This window comes from Harmonia axyridis, chromosome X (genome assembly GCF_914767665.1).
Source record: "Harmonia axyridis chromosome X, icHarAxyr1.1, whole genome shotgun sequence".
Taxonomy (NCBI): domain Eukaryota; kingdom Metazoa; phylum Arthropoda; class Insecta; order Coleoptera; family Coccinellidae; genus Harmonia; species Harmonia axyridis.
Genome location: NC_059508.1, coordinates 32511566 through 32521565, shown reverse-complemented (window position 1 = coordinate 32521565; position 10000 = coordinate 32511566). Strand labels below are relative to the sequence as shown.

Genomic DNA, 10000 nt, shown 5'->3' with positions numbered 1-10000 from the left:
AGCACGTTAACATTAAAGCCCGCCTAATCCGATCGATGGAGGCCGTCTCGAGTGTCCAACTTGCTCACAAGAGCCGAGAAACAAACCGATGCATCACGTAGACAAGATCGTACCGAATGTTAACACAATCCAAAAGGAAATAATCTTAGATGAATATCGATTCTGATTATTGATTTTTCTTTCGCGATATTGATAGAAGACATCTGAATGAATTTCGAATTAATTCCGAAATCAAAAAAATATTTTCAATAAATTTTTTTTCTAGAGTACCTCGGTCTTTTCTATTTTTTTTCCAAGTTTCGTACGTCAATCAACATACATCCCAGAAAAAATCATCTCTCTAACTATCCTGGTTCAAAAGTTGTATCGGAACTTTTCACGTCGAAAAAGAACATAGGCGAAAAAGGACGTGAACATTATTCCTTATAAAAATCAAACCCGACCATGGATTTTGATTCTGATTGTTGATTATCGCTATTAGAACACATTAGGAGGCAACCAAATCAAATTGGAGAAAATTCCACAATCAGAAAATTTTTTTCGAAAAAAAAAAAAAAATTCGAGAACACCTCGGTCATGGCAAGTTATTTCCCACAATCCATTCCCCAATCAACGTACATCCCAGAAAAAATCATCTCTCTAACTATCCTAGTTCAAAAGTTGTATCGGAACATTTTCACGTCGAAAATATATCTCTAAGTCCAGACCGATGCACCACGTAATCTCGGGCAGACCGATGCACAACGTAAATGACGATCGGGACCGGGGCGATCGGTCGTATCTGACACCGCCGGCTCGGTTCTAACATCGTCAATGAGTCGGGGTTGTAAAAAAGGACGTGAACATTTTTCCTTATAAAAATCAAACCCGACCATGGATTTTGATTCTGATTGTTGATTATCGCTACTAGAACATATAAGGAGGCAACCAAATCAAATTTGAGAAAATTCCACGATCAGAAAATTTTTTTCGAAAAAAAAAAAAAATCGTAATCACCTCGGTCATGGCGAGTTATTTTCCGTATTTCATTCCACAATCAACGTACAACATAGAAGAAATCATCTCTCTAACTATCCTGGTTCAAAAGTTGTATCGGAACATTTCACGTCGTAATATCTCGCCAAGTCCAGACCTCGGCGATAGGTAGTATCTGACACCGTCCGCTCGGGACTGACATCGACTTGGACTCGGGCTGATGATGGGGAGGCGTTTAAGGACGTGAACATTTTTCCTTATAAAAATTAAAGTCGACAATGAATATTGATTCTGATTACTGATTTACGCTTTAAAAACACATTAGAAGGCAACCAAATCGAATTTGAGGAAATTCCACGATCAGAAAATTTTTTTCGAAAAAAAAAAAAATCCGAAAAATATTTTTCGATTCCGATTACTGATTTACTCTTTTAGAACACATTAGGAGGCAACCAAATCAAATTTGAGAAAATTCCACAATCAGAAAATTTTTTTCGAAAAAAAAAAAAATTCGAGGACACCTCGGTCATGGCAAGTTATTTCCCACAATCCATTCCCCGATCCACGTACATCCCAGAAAAAATCATCTCTCTAACTATCCTGGTTCAAAAGTTGTATCGGAACATTTTCACGTCGAAAATATATCTCTAAGTCCAAACCGATGCACCACGTAAACTAGGGCAGACCGATGCACCACGTAATATCGGGCAGACCGATGCAGAACGTAAACTCGATCATACCGATGCTTCACGTAATCTCGATCTTACCGATGCACCACGTAAACAAGGGCAGACCGATGCAGAACGTAAAGTAGATCTTACCGATGCACCACGTAATCTCGATCTTACCGATGCACCACGTAATCTCCATCTTACCGATGCACCACGTGAACTGGATCTTACCGATGCAGAACGTGAATTGGATCTTACCGATGCAGAACGTGAATTGGATCTTACCGATGCACCACGTAAACTCGATCATACCGATGCACCACGTAATCTCGGGCAGACCGATGCACAACGTAAATGACGATCGGGACCGGGGCGATCGGTCGTATCTGACACCGCCGGCTCGGTTCTAACATCGTCAATGAGTCGGGGTTGTAAAAAAGGACGTGAACATTTTTCCTTATAAAAATCAAACCCGACCATGGATTTTGATTCTGATTGTTGATTATCGCTACTAGAACATATAAGGAGGCAACCAAATCAAATTTGAGAAAATTCCACGATCAGAAAATTTTTTTCGAAAAAAAAAAAAAATCGTAATCACCTCGGTCATGGCGAGTTATTTTACGTATTTCATTCCACAATCAACGTACAACATAGAAGAAATCATCTCTCTAACTATCCTGGTTCAAAAGTTGTATCGGAACATTTCACGTCGTAATATCTCGCCAAGTCCAGACCTCGGCGATAGGTAGTATCTGACACCGTCCGCTCGGGACTGACATCGACTTGGACTCGGGCTGATGATGGGGAGGCGTTTAAGGACGTGAACATTTTTCCTTATAAAAATTAAAGTCGACAATGAATATTGATTCTGATTACTGATTTACGCTTTAAAAACACATTAGAAGGCAACCAAATCGAATTTGAGGAAATTCCACGATCAGAAAATTTTTTTCGAAAAAAAAAAAAATCCGAAAAATATTTTTCGATTCCGATTACTGATTTACTCTTTTAGAACACATTAGGAGGCAACCAAATCAAATTTGAGAAAATTCCACAATCAGAAAATTTTTTTCGAAAAAAAAAAAAATTCGAGGACACCTCGGTCATGGCAAGTTATTTCCCACAATCCATTCCCCGATCCACGTACATCCCAGAAAAAATCATCTCTCTAACTATCCTGGTTCAAAAGTTGTATCGGAACATTTTCACGTCGAAAATATATCTCTAAGTCCAGACCGATGCACCACGTAATCTCGGGCAGACCGATGCACAACGTAAATGACGATCGGGACCGGGGCGATCGGTCGTATCTGACACCGCCGGCTCGGTTCTAACATCGTCAATGAGTCGGGGTTGTAAAAAAGGACGTGAACATTTTTCCTTATAAAAATCAAACCCGACCATGGATTTTGATTCTGATTGTTGATTATCGCTACTAGAACATATAAGGAGGCAACCAAATCAAATTTGAGAAAATTCCACGATCAGAAAATTTTTTTCGAAAAAAAAAAAAAATCGTAATCACCTCGGTCATGGCGAGTTATTTTCCGTATTTCATTCCACAATCAACGTACAACATAGAAGAAATCATCTCTCTAACTATCCTGGTTCAAAAGTTGTATCGGAACATTTCACGTCGTAATATCTCGCCAAGTCCAGACCTCGGCGATAGGTAGTATCTGACACCGTCCGCTCGGGACTGACATCGACTTGGACTCGGGCTGATGATGGGGAGGCGTTTAAGGACGTGAACATTTTTCCTTATAAAAATTAAAGTCGACAATGAATATTGATTCTGATTACTGATTTACGCTTTAAAAACACATTAGAAGGCAACCAAATCGAATTTGAGGAAATTCCACGATCAGAAAATTTTTTTCGAAAAAAAAAAAAATCCGAAAAATATTTTTCGATTCCGATTACTGATTTACTCTTTTAGAACACATTAGGAGGCAACCAAATCAAATTTGAGAAAATTCCACAATCAGAAAATTTTTTTCGAAAAAAAAAAAAATTCGAGGACACCTCGGTCATGGCAAGTTATTTCCCACAATCCATTCCCCGATCCACGTACATCCCAGAAAAAATCATCTCTCTAACTATCCTGGTTCAAAAGTTGTATCGGAACATTTTCACGTCGAAAATATATCTCTAAGTCCAAACCGATGCACCACGTAAACTAGGGCAGACCGATGCACCACGTAATATCGGGCAGACCGATGCAGAACGTAAACTCGATCATACCGATGCTCCACGTAATCTCGATCTTACCGATGCACCACGTAAACAAGGGCAGACCGATGCAGAACGTAAAGTAGATCTTACCGATGCACCACGTAATCTCGATCTTACCGATGCACCACGTAATCTCCATCTTACCGATGCACCACGTGAACTGGATCTTACCGATGCACCACGTAATCTCAATCTTACCGATGCACCACGTGAACTGGATCTTACCGATGCAGAACGTGAATTGGATCTTACCGATGCACCACGTAAACTCGATCTTACCGATGCACCACGTAATCTCGATCTTACCGATGCACCACGTGAACTGGATCTTACCGATGCAGAACGTGAATTGGATCTTACCGATGCACCACGTAAACTCGATCTTACCGATGCACCACGTAATCTCAATCTTACCGATGCACCACGTGAACTGGATCTTACCGATGCAGAACGTGAATTGGATCTTACCGATGCACCACGTAAACTCGATCTTACCGATGCACCACGTAATCTCGATCTTACCGATGCACCACGTGAACTGGATCTTACCGATGCAGAACGTGAATTGGATCTTACCGATGCACCACGTAAACTCGATCTTACCGATGCACCACGTAATCTCGATCTTACCGATGCACCACGTGAACTGGATCTTACCGATGCAGAACGTGAATTGGATCTTACCGATGCACCACGTAAACTCGATCTTACCGATGCACCACGTAATCTCAATCTTACCGATGCATCACGTAATCTCGATCTTACCGATGCAGAACGTAAACTCGATCATACCGATGCACCACGTTATCTCGGCAGACCGATGCAGAACGTAAAAAAAAAGCTTACAGCACGCGGTGTTCCCAAGCGGTCACCCATCCAAGTACTAACCGCGCCCGACGCTGCTTGGCTTCAGTGTTCTGACGAGAACTGGCAATTTCAGCGTGGTATGGCCGTAAACAACAAATATAGCGATATTTTCTATGATATCTCACTTTTTGGGAGCGGAAAGGACGTGAACGTTTTTCCTTATAAAAAATGAAATAACTTTTGGATATTAATTCTGATTGTTGATTTAAGTTTTAAGAACACATTAGGACATATCTCAATGAAATTTGAGGGATTTCCGAAATCGAAAAATATTTTTCGAAAAAAAAAAAAAATCCCAGAAGACCTCGGTCATCTCAAGTTTATTTCCATATTCTATTACACAATCAACGTACATCACAAAAGGAACCATCTCTCTAACTATCACAGTTAAATTTTTGTATCGGAACATTTCACGTCGGAATATCTCGCTAAGTCCAGACCGGGGAGATCGGTCGCATTTGACACCGTCCGCTCCGGTCTAACATCGTCTTGGAGTCGGGGTAACGATGGAGAGGCGTTTAAGGACGTGAACATTTTTCCTTATAAAAATTAAAGTCGACAATGAATATTGATTCTGATTACTGATTTACTCTTTTAGTACACATTAGAAGGCAACGCAATCAGATTTGAGGAAATTTCAAGATCAGAAAATTTTTTTCGAAAAAAAAAAAAATTCAAGAACACCTGGGTCATGGCAAGTTATTTCCCACAATCCATTCCACAATCAACGTACAACATAGAAGAAATCATCTCTCTAACTATCCTGGTTCAAAAGTTGTATCGGAACATTTCACGTCGAAATACCTCGCCAAGTCCAGACCGGGGCGATAGGTAGTATCTGACACCGTCCGCTCGGGACTGACATCGACTTGGACTCGGGCTAATGATGGGGAGGCGTTTGAGGACGTGAACATTTTTCCTTATAAAAATTAAAGTCGACAATGAATATTGATTCTGATTACTGATTTACGCTTTAAAAACACATTAGAAGGCAACCAAATCAAATTTGAGGAAATTCCAAAATCAGAAAATTTTTTTTCAAAAAAAAAAAAATCCGAAAAATATTTTTCGATTCTGATTACTGATTTACTCTTTTAGAACACATAAGAAGGCAACGAAATCAAATTTGAGGGAAATCCAAAATCAGAAAATATTTTTCGAAAAAAAAAAAAAATTCGAGAACACCTCGGTCATGGCAAGTTATTTTCCACAATCCATTCCCCAATCAACGTACATCCCAGAAAAAATCATCTCTCTAACTATCCTGGTTCAAAAGTTGTATCGGAACATTTTCACGTCGAAAATATATCTCAGAGTCCAGACCGATGCAGAACGTAAACTCGATCATACCGATGCTTCACGTAATCTCGATCTTATTGATGCACAACGTAAACTAGATCACACCGATGCAGAACGTAAACTCGATCATACCGATGCACCACGTAAACTCAGGCAGACCGATGCAGAACGTGAACTCGATCTTACCGATGCACCACGTAATCTCGATCTTACCGATGCACCACGTAAACTCGGGCAGACCGATGCAGAACGTGAACTCGATCTTACCGATGCACCACGTAAACTAGGGCTGACCGATGCATCACGTAAACGACGATCGAGAGGCGCGAAAGGACGTGAACGTTTTTCATTATAAAAATTGAAATAAATGATAAATAATGATTCTGATTGTTGGTTATCATTTTTAATAAGCATTAGGAGGCAACCAAATGAAATTTGAGGAAATTCCGATAATAGAAAATTTTTTCGAAAAAAAAAAAAAATTCATGAAATCCTCGGTCATCGCAAAATATTTACCATATTCTGTTCGATAATCAACGTATATTTAAGAAGGAATCATATCTGTATCTATCTTGGTTCAAATTTTGTATCGGAACATTTTGACCAAAGTCCGAGCTTCGGCCGAAACAGACACCGCTGACCTGGCCTATCGATCGACCGAGAGTCGGGGATAGAGCGTAAGTGTTGTCTGGAGGGGAACCCTGTGCTCTCCTGACATATATAGGGAAGGTGGTCGCGTTGGGCGATGCAGAACGTTTGGATCGGGAATTATATTTTTGGTTCAGCTATTGGAATATGGTTTATTGTTGGTATATATTGGCGAAATAACGTTCTTACTGACTGGGGATATTCATAAAAATGAGTCCGGAGATTTTCAGATCGAAGTCCGAGTGATCCGACTTGGAAGGCGTGTTGGGTGGGTCGAGATGGCTTAGATAGATCAGACGAGGCGGGCTAAGTGTTGACGTCATGCATCGGTCCATTTTCAGATTGAGTCCGAGTAATCCGACTTTGAAAGAGTGTTGGGTGCGTCGAGACTGTTTAGATAGATCGGACGAGGCGGACTAGGTGTTAACGACATGCATCGGTATATTTTCTGATCGGAGTCCGAAGAAATCGGCCCTAGTAGGCGCAGCGGACGGTCGAGACGGCCTCGGTGGGTCGGATCGATCGGGAAAAGTTTGCTAAATCGTGTCTGGAGGGGAACCTTGGGTTCTCCTGACATATATAGGGGATAAGGTTTGGGTGAACGATTCTTCACGTAAAAGTTGAGTAATTTATTTTTCGATAAGCTTTTGGATATTGATGAGAAGTATATGTATATCTTCGATTAAAAGAATTCTTACCGTCTCGATGTATATTATATTAGATATATAAGAAATAGTTAACGTGATGCATCGGCCGATTTCCGGATCGGAGTTCGAGAGATGCGACTTTCGATGCGCGATGGGTGGTTCGAGACGGCCTAGATCGATCGGACGAGGCGGACTAGGTGTTAACGACATGCATCGGCGGATTTTCTGATCGGAGTCCGAAGAAATCAGCTCTAGTAGGCGCGGCGAACGGTCGAAACGGCCTCGATCGATCGGACGAGGCGGACTAGGTGTTAACGACATGCATCGGCGGATTTTCTGATCGGAGTCCGAAGAAATCAGCTCTAGTAGGCGCGGCGAACGGTCGAAACGGCCTCGGTGGGTCGGATCGATCGGGAAAAGTTTGCTAAATCGTGTCTGGAGGGGAATCCGGGGTTCTCCTGACATATATAGAAGGGGTGGAGAATGGGTCCTGTCCTAGACTGTTTGGAGTTCTTTTTAGGATGATATTCAGTTGGTAAGTGGTAGACCCGAATCCGACCTCGGCGTTTGGGTACTGGCAAGGTGTGTTGGTTTCGGCTTTCGCATCTTGGGTCGCTTTCGTCAACCTCATGCAGCGAGGTCGCGGTCCGCTTCGTCTCTTTGTAGTCGAATGGCCTTTAAGCGACCAACCTTAAAATCGTGATCCTCTGCCCGTTGCGGGTTATGTTCACAAAAAATTTGCAACCACTCAATTCGTTCCGAGCGACAAATATTGTTGAATCTCGAATCACCGTGTCGTTATATTCACATGTATAGCGAAGGGTCGAGATGGAATGTGTATAAGAAATTAGTTGATAGCCGGGGGTTCGTATTATATATGGACGCCTTGGCGAGGGATTGTTTCTAGAAACTTTCTCATTTTTGATCGGTGTTTTGTCCGAGATGATGATGATGTATATATAGCTTGAGTCTCATGCTGACTGGGGGCTGTTACGTCGTTTCGTCGAGGACTTGCACTTACTGATGTGCGGCGCTAGTCGAAGTCAATCGACATGGCTAGTGCCACATGACGAGAGGCGAACGGGTTTGGCCATACCGGCAATCTCGTGGACCGATCGTATAAGCACGCAGTTCCCTGGTTGATCCTGCCAGTAGTCATATGCTTGTCTCAAAGATTAAGCCATGCATGTCTCAGTACAAGCCAAATTAAGGTGAAACCGCGAAAGGCTCATTAAATCAGTTATGGTTCCTTAGATCGTACCCACATTTACTTGGATAACTGTGGTAATTCTAGAGCTAATACATGCAAATAGAGCTCCGACCGGGAACGGAAGGAGCGCTTTTATTAGATCAAAACCAATAGGTGGCGGGTTCGCTCGTCATCGTACAATTTGGTGACTCTGAATAACTTTAAGCTGATCGCATGGTCTCGTACCGGCGACGCATCTTTCAAATGTCTGCCTTATCAACTGTCGATGGTAGGTTCTGCGCCTACCATGGTTGTTACGGGTAACGGGGAATCAGGGTTCGATTCCGGAGAGGGAGCCTGAGAAATGGCTACCACATCCAAGGAAGGCAGCAGGCGCGCAAATTACCCACTCCCAGATCGGGGAGGTAGTGACGAAAAATAACGATACGGGACTCATCCGAGGCCCCGTAATCGGAATGAGTACACTCTAAACCCTTTAACGAGGATCCATTGGAGGGCAAGTCTGGTGCCAGCAGCCGCGGTAATTCCAGCTCCAATAGCGTATATTAAAGTTGTTGCGGTTAAAAAGCTCGTAGTCGAATTTGTGTCTCGCGCCGTCCGGTTCATCGTTCGCGGTGTCAACTGGCGTGTCGCGAGACGTCCTGCCGGCGGGTCGTTCGCAAGGGCGGCCCAAATTGCCCCGCCGCGGTGCTCTTCACTGAGTGTCGAGGTGGGCCGGCACTTTTACTTTGAACAAACTAAGGTGCTTAAAGCAGGCTGAAATTTTGCCAGAATATTTTATGCATGGAATAATGAAACAGGACCTCGATTCTATTTTGTTGGTTTTCGGAACCTCGAGGTAATGATTAACAGGAACGGATGGGGGCATTCGTATTGCGACGTTAGAGGTGAAATTCTTGGATCGTCGCAAGACGGACAGAAGCGAAAGCATTTGCCAAAAACGTTTTCATTGATCAAGAACGAAAGTTAGAGGTTCGAAGGCGATCAGATACCGCCCTAGTTCTAACCATAAACTATGCCAGCTAGCGATCCGCCGACGTTCCTCCGATGACTCGGCGGGCAGCTTCCGGGAAACCAAAGCTTTTGGGTTCCGGGGAAAGTATGGTTGCAAAGCTGAAACTTAAAGGAATTGACGGAAGGGCACCACCAGGAGTGGAGCCTGCGGCTTAATTTGACTCAACACGGGAAACCTCACCAGGCCCGGACACCGGAAGGATTGACAGATTGAGAGCTCTTTCTTGATTCGGTGGGTGGTGGTGCATGGCCGTTCTTAGTTGGTGGAGCGATTTGTCTGGTTAATTCCGATAACGAACGAGACTCTAGCCTGCTAACTAGGCGTATTAGACATCCTCAAAGGCCCCCGGCTTCGGTCGGTGGGTTTTTACTGTCTGCGTACATTATATTCTTCTTAGAGGGACAGGCGGCTTCTAGCCGCACGAGATTGA

The 10000-nt window shown here is 42.9% G+C and overlaps 1 non-coding gene across 1 annotated transcript; it reads right to left on the bottom strand.

Moving 5' to 3' along the window:
• Positions 1-4723: 4723 nt before the first annotated feature.
• Positions 4724-4842, bottom strand: LOC123687462. The gene has a single exon (XR_006749186.1). It is a non-coding gene; the product is annotated as a 5S ribosomal RNA (ribosomal RNA).
• Between the last annotated feature and the right edge of the window lie 5158 nt (positions 4843-10000).